Source organism: Anopheles moucheti, chromosome 2 (genome assembly GCF_943734755.1).
Source record: "Anopheles moucheti chromosome 2, idAnoMoucSN_F20_07, whole genome shotgun sequence".
Classification (NCBI taxonomy): domain Eukaryota; kingdom Metazoa; phylum Arthropoda; class Insecta; order Diptera; family Culicidae; genus Anopheles; species Anopheles moucheti.
In genome coordinates this window covers 9,753-19,369 of record NC_069140.1, presented here as the reverse complement: position 1 = coordinate 19,369, position 9,617 = coordinate 9,753, and the positions used below count along the sequence as shown (strand labels likewise).

At 39.2% G+C, this 9,617-nt stretch overlaps 1 long non-coding RNA gene across 1 annotated transcript; it reads left to right on the top strand.

Annotated features, from left to right (window-relative positions):
- The first annotated feature begins 8,266 nt into the window (after window positions 1–8,266).
- Window positions 8,267–9,093, top strand: LOC128298605 (uncharacterized). Its single transcript, XR_008287271.1, has 3 exons — window positions 8,267–8,344; window positions 8,431–8,550; window positions 8,635–9,093. It is a non-coding gene; the product is annotated as an uncharacterized LOC128298605 (long non-coding RNA).
- The last annotated feature ends 524 nt before the right edge of the window (window positions 9,094–9,617 follow it).

Here is a 9,617-nt window from a genome sequence, read left to right as displayed (position 1 = left end):
TTGTTTTATTTGCGAATTAATCCTTCATTGTTTCGTTTGCTTGAAATATTAAAATATATACAATTAAACATAAATAATAAATTTTGCCGCGTCAGAAGCAAAATGTGATGTATTTTTTTGGCGTCAGATGTAAAATGGAAGTGTTAGTGTAGTCGTGATATTATTTCTCATTTCGTCAGATGGCGTCAGTTGGAACATTGAAGTCGCAGCGTGATACTACTGGTGATTTTGTGATTTCGTGATTTATTACTTGATAAACAAGAAAACATATTTAATATTTTTGATTTGCCGAGTCAGAAGAAAAATGTGAAGCATCAAAAATATCATTCAGTTGTTTTTTGCAATTGCCACATCAGACGACGCGCAACGGATTGAGATAATATTTTTTTATTTAATTATTATTATTAATTTTAATTTTGTTTTGGTTGCGAAAAAATCCGTCATTTCTTATTTCGTTGGTTTTAAATATTAAAATATATACAATTAAACATAAATAATAAATTTTGCCGCGTCAGAAGCAAAATGTGATGTATTTTTTTTTGCGTCAGATGTAAAATGGAAGTGTTAGTGTAGTCGTGATATTATTTCTGATTTCGTAAAATGGCGTCAGTTGGAACATTGAAGTCGCAGAGTTTGCGTGATATTACTGGTGAGTTTGTGATTTCGTGATTTATTACATATTTAATATTTTTGATTTGCCGAGTCAGAAGAAAAATGTGAAGCATCAAAAATATCATTCAGTTGTTTCTTGCAATTTTTGCCACATAGATGACGCGCAACGGATTGAGATCATAATTCATTCATTTCTTATTCATTTATTTCTTATTTTTCGCCAGATGAAAAATGGAAGTGTTAGTGTAGTCGTGATATTATTTCTGATTTCGTAAAATGGCGTCAGTTGGAACATTGAAGTTGCAGCGTTTGCGTGATATTACTGGTGAGTTTGTTATTTTGTGATTTATTACTTTATGAACATAAAAACATATTTAATATTATTGATTTGCCGCGTCAGAAGAAAAATGTAAAGCATCAAAAAAATCATTCAGTTTTTTTTTGCAATTGCCACATCGGATGACGCGCAACGGATTGAGATCATAATTCTTTGTTTAATCATAATTATAAATTTAAAATTTTGTTTTATTTGCGAATTAATCCTTCATTGTTTCGTTTGCTTGAAATATTAAAATATATACAATTAAACATAAATAATAAATTTTGCCGCGTCAGAAGCAAAATGTGATGTATTTTTTTGGCGTCAGATGTAAAATGGAAGTGTTAGTGTAGTCGTGATATTATTTCTCATTTCGTCAGATGGCGTCAGTTGGAACATTGAAGTCGCAGCGTGATACTACTGGTGATTTTGTGATTTCGTGATTTATTACTTGATAAACATGAAAACATATTTAATATTTTTGATTTGCCGAGTCAGAAGAAAAATGTGAAGCATCAAATATATCATTCAGTTGTTTTTGCAATTGCCACATCAGACGAAGCGCAACGGATTGAGATCATATTTTTTTATTTAATTATTATTATTAATTTTAATTTTGTTTTGGTTGCGAAAAAATCCGTCATTATTTCGTTGGCTTTAAATATTAAAATATATACATTTATTCATAAATAATAAATTTTGCCGCGTCAGAAGCAAACTGTGAAGTATTTTTGTTGGCGTCAGATGAAAAATGGAAGTGTTAGTGTAGTCGTGATATTATTTCTCATTTCGTCAGATGGCGTCAGTTGGAACTTTGAAGTCGCAGCGTTTGCGTGATATTACTGGTGAGTTTGTGATTTCGTGATTTATTACTTTATAAACATAAAAACATATTTAATATTATTGATTTGCCGCGTCAGAAGAAAAATGTAAAGCATCAAAAATATCATTCAGTTTTTTTTGCAATTTTTGCCACATCGGATGACGCGCAACTTATTGAGATCATAATTCTTTGTTTAATCATTATTATAAATTTAAAATTTTGTTTTATTTGCGAATTAATCCTTCATTGTTTCGTTGGCTTTAAATATTAAAATATATACAATTATACATAAATAATAAATTTTGCCGCGACCGAAGCAAAATGTGATGTATTTTTTTTTGGCGTCAGATGTAAAATGGAAGTGTTAGTGTAGTCGTGATATTATTTCTCATTTCGTCAGATGGCGTCAGTTGGAACTTTGAAGTCGCAGCGTTTGCGTGATATTACTGGTGATTTTGTGATTTCGCGATTTATTACTTGATAAACATGAAAACATATTTAATATTTTTGATTTGCCGAGTCAGTAGAAAAATGTGAAGCATCAAAAATATCATTCAGTTGTTTCTTGCAATTTTTGCCACATCAGACGACGCGCAACGGATTGAGATCATAATTTTTTATTTAATTATTATTATTAATTTTAATTTTGTTTTGGTTGCGAAAAAATTCGTCATTATTTCGTTGGCTTTAAATATTAAAATATATACATTTATTCATAAATAATAAATTTTGCCGCGTCAGAAGCAAACTGTGAAGTATTTTTTTTTTGGCGTCAGATGTAAAATGGAAGTGTTAGTGTAGTCGTGATATTATTTCTGATTTCGTCAGATGGCGTCAGTTGGAACATTGAAGTCGCAGAGTTTGCGTGATATTACTGGTGATTTTGTGATTTCGTGATTTATTACTTTTTAAACATAAAAACATATTTAATATTATTGATTTGCCGTGTTAAGGAAAAGATAAAACACCGTCTACAGAACGTAGTTGCCTATTTACAGATCTCTTACTTTATTGCAACTATGTATAGAAAAGAACAAACACGTTGTGACAACTTCCGCTGAAGTGTCACACACAAGATACGTCAGCTCAAACTTCATAGCCACTATGGTTCGCCACTATGGCTAACCGCACAGTGGTCCCGCTGCAGATATTGATCCTCAATACTCCTGCTCAATCTCTGCAATCCTAAAGCTTCACGCAAACGTTCAAATACACTGGGCGGCAAACCTTTCGTCATCAAATCCGCTAGCTGATTCCCCGTTGGAATGTACATAATTTTAATCTTTGCTTGTTCTACCAACTCCCGTATGAAGTTATACTTTATGTCAACATGTTTTAGTCGTCGACTATCTTTCGGCTCTTCTGCTACACGAATGCATGACTGGTTGTCTTCGTGGTACGGTACAGCTCCTATTATTTCGATTCCCAAATCGATCAACAATCTACGCAACCAAATTCCATCGCAAACCGTTGTACATAACGCCATGAATTCAGCTTCTGTTGATGACAACGCAACGGATTGTTGCTTCCTAGTCAGCCACATTACAGTACCTCCGAATACTCGCAAAATACCACCAGAAATAGATCGTCTGTCATTCACATCATTGCCCCAATCCGCATCAGAATAAGCAACCATTGCCTTCGCTTGTTCTCCACCTCGAAACTCTAGACCGATGTCAAGTGTTCCCTTGATGTAACGAAGGATTCGCTTCAAGTAAACCCAATGCTGCTCAGTAGGACAACTTTGATGTTGACTCAGCAGATTAACTGCTGCACATAAATCTGGTCGGGAACTTTGAGCCACATAGGCTAGACAGCCAATCAATTCTCGGTATGGTTGATTCGTTCTATCCGCTTCCATACCTTTCACTAGTTTCAGTCGACTTTCCATTGGTGTTGATACAGGCTTACATTCTTCCATTCCAAATCTGCGCAAAAGATTCTCTAAATATGAACGCTGGGAAATCCGCAAAAATTGACCCTTCATATTTCGTTCTATTTGCATACCAAGGAAGTTTCTAACTGGTCCTAGATCGGACATTTCGAACTCAGCTTCTAAATGCTTCTTAATCTTCATGATACTCATAATATTTCGGCAAACAATCAAGATGTCGTCGACGTAAAGAAGCAGAAACAATTTCGATTCATCTTTTCCTCGCATGTACAAGCAACGATCATTCTCACTGCGACGAAATTTAAGCTTAGTCACCACATCGTGAAACCTTTCATTCCAGGCTCTCGAAGCCTGCTTCAGACCATAAAGGGTACGGTTCAAACGACATACACCATCCTGTCTACCATTTGCTCCTTCAGGCAACATCATGTAAATTTCTTCACGAAGAATCCCGTTCAAGAATGCTGTTTTAACATCCATTTGATGAATTTCCAGATGTTGTTGATTCGCCACAGCCAAAACGGTTCGTACTGTATCAAGTCTAGCTACCGGAGCATATGTATCAGTGTAGTCGTATCCAAATCGTTGCGAAAAACCACGCGCCACTAGCCTGGCTTTATACCGATCCACACTGCCATCATCGTTCCGCTTGACTCGAAACACCCATTTGCACGAAACGGGTTTCCTACCTTCCGGCAACTTGCATGGTGTCCATGTGCCGTTTTTACGATGCGATGCCATTTCTTCTTCGATAGCAGATTTCCAATGTGACCAATCGTCCCGCTTTTTCATTTCCTCCAATGAATCCGGAAAATTTTCAACAAAATTCATTGCATTCATGGCATAGGCAAAATTTACCTCATAATCTTTGTGCCATATTGGTGCCTCACGTTTCCGAACACTACGTTTGCCATGCTCAACATCGTTATCATTTAGAGTCGAATCATTTTCCGATTCCCTTGCTGAATCAGAATTGCCTGGTGCTTGCATGCAATCTTCAAACAAATCTATCGACTCATCCAGAATTTCGACATCTTCCAGATTATCAACCTCTTTGGTCGATACGTCGATCACTTCATGTATAGAGTCGTTGTTCATGTCTTCGCATCTGATTCGCAGGATATCGTCCGAAAGTTTATCTTCATCGGCTCTATCTTGTACGGTCTCGTCTATGATAACGTCACGTAGTATAACCACTTTGCGCCATTTTGGATCCCAGATCCTGTACCCGTTACAATGATAACCCAGAAAAACACCTTTCCATGATTTTCTGTCCAGTTTCTTTCGATTTTCCTTAGGTACATGACAGTACGCTGGACTGCCCCATACGCGCATTTTGGAAACATCTGGTACACGACCTTCCCACAACTCTGCTGGAGTTTTGCCGTTTTGAAGGATACACGCTGGACTTCTGTTTACTAAATATGCTGCAGTTTCGACAGCTTCACACCAGAACGTTTTATCCATCTTAGAATCGAAGACCATCGCACGCGCTTTCTCCATGAGCGTACGGTTCATCCGTTCGCTGACGCCATTTTGTTCTGGTGTATACGGCACGGTGCATTCTATCTGGATACCTTTCTTTTTACAAAAATAAGAAAACGAGTCATTCCGATACTCACCGCCACCGTCACATCTAATACGTGAGATCTTCCGCTCGAACTTTGCAGAAACCATAGCTTCGTAGAGCTTGAAGCATTCCAGCACCTCACTCTTGGACTGCATCCGATAGATGATAGTAAAACGACTCCAATCATCAATGAAACTCACATAGTAACGTGTTCCATCATGAGCCACCGGCGTAATTGGTCCACACACATCCGTATGTATCAGCTCCAATACACGAGATGATCGTCTCTTAGCGCTTTTGGTGAACGATTTCCGAGTTTGTTTCGCTTCAATGCAGGATTCGCAGAATATTTCACTTTTATCCGCATTGGAATTCATTTTTATTCCTGTCACAAGCCTCTTCCCGACAATATGCTGAAGTCCCTTTTCACTGATGTGTCCGAATCGTCTATGCCAAAGCTCATTGCATCTTTTGATTCTTCCGCATGAATACAATGACGAAGATCCTTCCTCCTTTGCAAAGAATTCCATTACGTATTGCATGCCATATCTCTGACCATAAGCGACGACTTCATTGTCTTTGAAGATTTTAACAGCATTGTTGTTGAAAATTGTCTTCATGCCGGCCATGTCCACTTTCCGAATGGAAAACAAATTGAAGCGCAATTCTGGAGCATACAACACATCCTTTAACGTGCACTCTATCATTTTCTTTCCAATCGACGCCATCAAATTCACTGTACCAGAGTATTTCGCAATGGCGGATTGACCATTTAATGCAACAGCAATTTCTACAGGTTGTTGTAAACGCTTCAATTCAACGAAAAGATTCCTGTCGTTGGCTATATGTTCCGATGCTCCTGAATCTGCCAGCCAAACAATCTTCTTTCCGTTGTAATCGCCTCCTGCGATGAAACATACTCTACCAGTATTATCTGTTGAATTTGCATTCACAGCTTTCTTCTTTTTCTCACGATCCGGGCACTCTGACGATTTATGACCATTTTGTTGGCAAGTAAAACATTTTAACTTCTTCCTTCTGAATGGCTTTCCTACAAACGCAGCAGGCTCACGGGGCTCTTTCTTAGGAACATTCAAACTAATGCCTTTTCCTTCCAACTTAATCTCTTCGTCAAGCAGCCTACACTTGGCGAACTCTAGAGTTAGGTTGTCCTCCGACATTGTTTCTAAAGCCGTCACTATCGTTGAGTATTTCGGCCCCATCGTCATCAATAAATGACATACCACATCGATGTCATCTATTTGCGCACCTGTTGCTTTATATTCGCGCACAATACGATCAAATATCAAGAAATGATCTTTCAGCTTAGTACTATCCTCGTGCCGCAAATAAAACAGTTTTCTCTTGACGTGCAGACGATTCGCAACACTTTTTCTCTCGAAAACCTTTTGTAGAGCTGTCCACATTCTCTTCGGAGTGGGTTGATCCTGCACATATTCGAGATGAGTGTCGTTTATGCGTGAAATAATCAACGATTTACATCGGCGTTCCTTTTTCTTGCGTTTTTCGATTTCAACATTCCTTTGCTTCTTTACGGCTTCGCTTTCATCCTCTTTGATATACAGCGTCTCGATTTCTTCAATCTCCAGTTCGATGCACTCTTTCAAGTCGTGCTCCTCCAGCACGGTTAGCATCCGGAACTTCCATGATGAAAAATTAGTGCCATCAAATAATGGAATACGCAGCAATTCCATTTCGCGATCCGTCATTCTGATCTGCTCACTATACGGCGGACACACTTAATTATCAATTCCACGAGCTACACAAGCTCTGGGCCCAGAACCTGTTAAGGAAAAGATAAAACACCGTCTACAGAACGTAGTTGCCTATTTACAGATCTCTTACTTTATTGCAACTATGTATAGAAAAGAACAAACACGTTGTGACAACTTCCGCTGAAGTGTCACACACAAGATACGTCAGCTCAAACTTCATAGCCACTATGGTTCGCCACTATGGCTAACCGCACAGTGGTCCCGCTGCAGATATTGATCCTCAATATGCCGTGTCAGAAGAAAAATGTGAAGCATCAAAAATATCATTCAGTTTTTTTTTGCAATTTTTGCCACATCGGATGACGCGCAACTTATTGAGATCATAATTCTTTATTTAATCATTATTATAAATTTAAAATTTTGTTTTGGTTGCGAATTAATCCTTCATTGTTTCGTTGGCTTTAAATATTGAAATATATACAATTATACATAAATAATAAATTTTGCCGCGTCAGAAGCAAACTGTGAAGTATTTTTGTTGGCGTCAGATGAAAAATGGAAGTGTTAGTGTAGTCGTGATATTATTTCTGATTTCGTAAAATGGCGTCAGTTGGAACATTGAAGTCGCAGAGTTTGCGTGATATTACTGGTGATTTTGTGATTTCGTGATTTATTACTTGATAAACATGAAAACATATTTAATACTTTTGATTTGCCGCGTCAGAAGAAAAATGTAAAGCTGATGCTAAAATAAATAAAATCATTCATTTTTTTTTTGCAATTTTTGTCACATCAGATGACGCGCAACGGATTGAGATCATAATTATTTGTTTAAATATTGTTATTAATTTTAATTTTGTGTTGGTTTCGAAAAGATCATTTATTTATTATTTTGTTGAAAAGAAAAAGTGAAAGATTACCTCGAGGCACAACTTTTGTTTCATCGCATTGGTATTGAAACTTTTGGCGATATGAAATGTTGGGGACTTGAAATTGTTCTAAAGTGGGAGATGAATTTTGAAACTTTTCGCGATGTGAAATTGTTCGAAAGGTTGAAATGAATTGTGAAACTTTTCGCAATTTTACCTTTCGAAACTTGAAATGGTACTAAAGCGAGGAATTAGCTGTGAATCTTTTTGAAAATTTACCTTTCGAGACTGGAAATGGTACTTAATCGGGGAATTAGCCGTGAAACTTTTTGAAATTTTCCTTCCGAGATTTTAACTGTTACTTAAGCGGGGAATTAGCTGTGAAACATTTTGAAAATTCACCTTTCGAGACTTGAAATGGTACTTAAGCGGAGGAATAAGTGTGGATTAGTCCTTTATCACCAGATCGGTCAAGCATAGTGTTGTGGAGCGTAGTGAAGTATAGTGGAGCGTAGATGAAGGTGAGTGGTTTTTGAATTGCGATAAATGTAAATGTGGTATATGTGATAAATATATGGTATAAGTATTTTTTGCTCTTTATTTTCAGGCAGTGTATGGTGTTGTGATGTTAGGCGATCGGTGTGAGTGTGTGTTGTGGAGTTGACCTTCCATCTGCCTTCCATCTGCCTGCGGTAGCGAGCGCATCACCGTGTATTCCTGTGGATCGGTATGTGGAGCGATGGAGAGCCGTAATAGCAGTGGTATATGTGATAAATATATGGTATAAGTATTTTTTGCTCTTTATTTTCAGGCAGTGTGTGGTGTTGTGATGTTACGCGATCGGTGTGATTGTGTGTTGTGGAGCTGACCTTCCATCTGCCTGCGGTAGCGAAAGCATCACCGTGTATTCCTGTGGATCGGTGTGCGGAGCGAGGGAGAGCCGTGATAGCAGTGTGTGTTGTGGAGCTGACCTTCCATCTGCCTGCGGTAGCGAGCGCATCACCGTGTATTCCTGTGGATCGGTATGTGGAGCGATGGAGAGCCGTGATAGCAGTGTGCGGCGGATGTGTTGGAGAGTTAGGAGATAGTTGGAGTGTAATAATGTATGTTGTAATTTATTTAAAGTATAAATAAATGGTGTGTGTATAATAGGATAAGTATAGGAGGTGCGGCGCAGTGCAGTTTGCAGCGTGCGGCGGATGTGTTGGAGAGTTAGGAGAGAGTTGTAGTGTAATAATGTATGTTGTAATTTATTTAAAGTATTAATAAATGGTGTGTGTATAATAGGATAGGTATAGGAGGTGTAGGGGGCGTGGCCGGGGAAGTGTGTCGTATAGGTACTGGCCACCCCCCCACCCCCTGTCGGATAGGTATAGGAGGTGTAGGGGGCGTGGCCGGGGAAGTGTGTCGTATAGGTACTGGCCACCCCCCCACCCCCTGTCGGATAGGTATAGGAGGTGTAGGGGGCGTGGCCGGGGAAGTGTGTCGTATAGGTACTGGCCACCCCCCCACCCCCTGTCGGATAGGTATAGGAGGTGTAGGGGGCGTGGCCGGGGAAGTGTGTCGTATAGGTACTGGCCACCCCCCCACCCCCTGTCGGATAGGTATAGGAGGTGTAGGGGGCGTGGCCGGGGAAGTGTGTCGTATAGGTACTGGCCACCCCCCCACCCCCTGTCGGATAGGTATAGGAGGTGTAGGGGGCGTGGCCGGGGAAGTGTGTCGTATAGGTACTGGCCACCCCCCCACCCCCTGTCGGATAGGTATAGGAGGTGTAGGGGGCGTGGCCGGGGAAGT